At 40.2% G+C, this 3,762-nt stretch overlaps 1 pseudogene; it reads right to left on the reverse strand.

Annotated features, from left to right (window-relative positions):
* Positions 1-253: 253 nt before the first annotated feature.
* Positions 254-1,552, reverse strand: LOC103079609 (origin recognition complex subunit 4 pseudogene; annotated as a pseudogene).
* Between the last annotated feature and the right edge of the window lie 2,210 nt (positions 1,553-3,762).

The raw sequence follows: 3,762 nt of genomic DNA on the forward strand, positions 1-3,762 counted from the left end.
TAAAAGAGTCATACTTATTTTTTTGAACAGCTACTTACAAAATAATCTAAATCACTGGAATTATAAATCATGTAACTGTGATTCAAAGGCAAGGCACAGCCATGATACTGCATATGTAACAGTCTCCCATAAATACAAAAATACATCTTTATAAATATAGGAAAACATAGTAACATATCTTGTTAAAGGACAATAGCTTTTAGTTCTTTAGAGAAGTATGCCTGAAACTCCATAACTGAAGCCATGGTTATATTTATAACCAGTTTAGGGAGGATGTTGCCCACTGCCTAACATATGTAGGACAGTTAGGGTATTTCTGCAAAGCATTCATAATTTGTGTATTATCCAGAAGTAGTTTCATCAGCTGGTACTCCCTCTGTGCATTGACTGATGTTCTTTCCAGGGGCCTTATTAATTCTAATTGTTGTAAGTGTTCAAAAGCCTTCATGACAACAGGTTTCTCAAAATTATAAACAGAATGGGCCCTCCTTTGAACAAACTTCTGAAACTCATTATAAACCATTTTAAAATTAAAGGGCTCCTTTTCATAGATGTCATTTAAATGTTTCATTGCTATGATAAGACAGATTTCCAAGACCGACAGACCACATACAATATTTGCTTTAGAGTCCACGCTACACAGCTGGTTTGCCTCCATCAGATCTGCTGCAGTCATAAATGGTTGTGATGGTGTTACGCGATTTAAAGCAAGCCTCAATAGCATGTGTAATGACCGCAGGTTTTCGCTGACATTGAAATGCTTCTGCAGCACTTCTTGCACACTTCTATCTTCTGAGAGACTCTGAACCTTCTCATTCCACTTCTCAGCGAAAATCTTGTCTGGAAATACTGCAGATAGAGATAATTGTTCTCTAAATATTTTAAGATACTGTGGAAAACCAAATGAATTCATTAAGTGTATCTGCCAGTGGAAAAATCGTGACTTCACTCTTTTTTCTAAGAGTTCCAAAATATGCAATCTACGTGTAGGACCAATAACTGCTACTGGAGTCTGTGCAAACTGAGAAATGTCAGAAAGATTATAGAGGAGTGCTTGGTTTTTATGATGAGCAAAAAGATCAAATTCATCTAACATGAAGATCGCTGGGCAACTACTAGTCCAGTCACCTTTTTTTAAAGCTTCCAGAAGAAATGAAAAGTTTTCAGCAAAGCTTCCAAAAACTTTATCGCCAACTACAGTTTCCAGATTTAACTGCCTTTAGGGCAATTTTATCATCGATCTGCAGCAGTCCATTTAAGTGAACTTGTAATACATTTTCACTCCCTCTTCTACTTCTGTTAGTTCTTTCAAAGCATGGTTTATTAACGTAGTCTTTCCTGATCCTCGGGGTCCAATAATGAGAGCAGAGTTACTTTCTCCATGGATAGCAGTTCTTTTCAGCAGCTCAATTAAGTGTTTATATTGTACTTGTACTCCAAATAGGTTACTATGTGGACTCTGATGACAAAATCTTTCACGTAAAATTCTTTGTACCCGTGAAAGTTATTCTGCTTGTATTAAGTTGTTACTCTTTGATTTACGACTGCTCATTTCAACAAATTGAAATCCAGGGCAGAGCAGGATTCTGGGGACCGCGGGAATCCCTTCACAGGCTCCTCTCGCCGCGTACTCTGCTCTGCCTCACCTGCTGCCCCTGCCAGCGATACACCCATACTCCCTTTACCATGGCTCTCATGGAGCTGAGCCAGCAGGCAGAGCAGCCCCTTGAGGGCCTCTGAAAGCAGAGCTGAAGTATAGACAAGGGTCTTCTGCACGAGGTGGAAGGAGTCTCGGGATGTACCTGGAGGGGAGGAAGCCAGCTGGGCATTATAAATACTCCCGGGCCTCGGAGTAGGATGGCAGAGGACATCCGGGGCCATTCCAAAGGCAGGGCTGATAGGCTCACACCTTGTTCATTTGAGCTGCTACTACATTCATGTTTAGGATTTTTTTTTTTTTTTTTAATTATGAAGATAAGTCTCTACCTCTTAAACTGTTAGTTGTCATGCCCTGGCTGGTGCTGTTAATATACAACTGAGACTGGAGGCCATAAATTTGAAGATGATGAGCTGTTGCCAGCAAACTTGCCTCTTACAGTAAAAAATTAAAAAAAAAAGAAACCCTCCCCCCATGCCAGATTTGTTTGTCTGAAACTTGTCTCTGTAGGTATCCCAGGGGCTCCCATGGAAGCTGGCCTGGGATGGTGGGGAGACAAGGGAAGGGACAGAGCAGGTCAGTCTGAGTTGGGACTGGCCTGTGCTTGCATCCTGGTGCACGTGCTGTGTCAGGGCCTGCATCTGGGCTTAAAATGCTACTCATTCGTCAACATACTGACCCCCTTTTCAAGTTTCATTGTTCTGTTGTTTTGACTGTAAAAGTGACACTTTTTATAAAACCGGTTTCTGTGATCTGGAACAGGGTTCTCAAACTTTTATGTGCATCAAAATCATCTGGCCCCCACCTCAAGAGAGTCTGATTCAGTGGCCCTGGGGTGGGGTCTGATAATTTGCATTTCTAACAAGTTTCCAGATATCACTGCTAGGGCTGATCTGGCAACCACCCTTTGAGAACCACTGATCTAGAAGGTACAAGGAAATGAGCACCATCTTCAATCTTACCACTCAGAACCATTGTTAACATTTGAAATGTAGTGAATATATATTTATGTATATGGACAGAGTTTTAAAAGCAAAGATGGTTCTGTGCTATACATATATTGCTTTTAAAAAAAATTTTTTTTTTTTTGGCTGTACCTTGCAGCATGTGGAACTTCCCCCACCAGGGATTGAACCTGCACCCCCTACAGTGGAAACACGGAAATTTAACCACTGGACCGCCAGGGAAGTCCAAAACAAACTTTAAATTTTAGAATCGTTTTAGACTTAAGATAAACTGCCAAGATAGAGTTCCCATATATACCGTTCACCCAGTTTCTCTTATTGTTAATGTCTTACATTATTGTGGTACATTTGTCACAACTAAGGAACCAACAGTGGTACATTACTGTTAACTCCACACTATTTTTGCTTTTAATGAAAATATTACTTTTACTGTTTTTTCATAATAAGATTCAAATATCAGAACTGAATAGTGACAGACGGAAAAGACCTCTTTACTCCTCCCATCTCATTACCTATATATTTCAGAGTATTTTTCTGTGCACTTATATACCCATGTAATCAGACACACACCATCTTTTTTTTTTCATTTAATGTGTCTTGAAAGTTTTTCTTTATCAGTATATCTAGATCTGTCCCATTGTGTTTCAATGGATAGCACGCATTGCTTGGAACCCTTTTAAAACTTAATAATATCCGTTTCCAGAATTTAAGTCTAGTGGATGAAAGGTGAGGTAGGGCATACCTCCCTTTTATCTTGTATTGGAGGTTAGACATTATTTGCCCGCCTCCGTGGAGTACTTAGCATGTTCCAGGCACTGCCAAGCCTTTAGCATGCATTATCTAACACACTTATCAAAACAACCTTATGAAACAGGTATCATTATTGTCCTTATTAACAGATGAGGAAACAGGGTCAGGGAGGTTAAGCGAGCAAAACCCTTTGACGACTTTCTAGCTGAAGCAGGCTCTCTGGCGTTTTGAGTGTCGTGAGCCACTCAGTTTAGTGTGACCATGGCGTGTTTGTTCAGCTTTCCTGTGTGCCACACCCAGTGCTAGAATATGAAGGTGAAGGATGTCGTTAAGGAACTTGGGCTAGTTGGGAGGACATGCATGTAAACAAATAATTATAGGCTAAGAATT

This window comes from Lipotes vexillifer, unplaced genomic scaffold (assembly GCF_000442215.2).
Source record: "Lipotes vexillifer unplaced genomic scaffold, Lipotes_vexillifer_v1.1 scaffold691, whole genome shotgun sequence".
Lineage (NCBI taxonomy): Eukaryota > Metazoa > Chordata > Mammalia > Artiodactyla > Lipotidae > Lipotes > Lipotes vexillifer.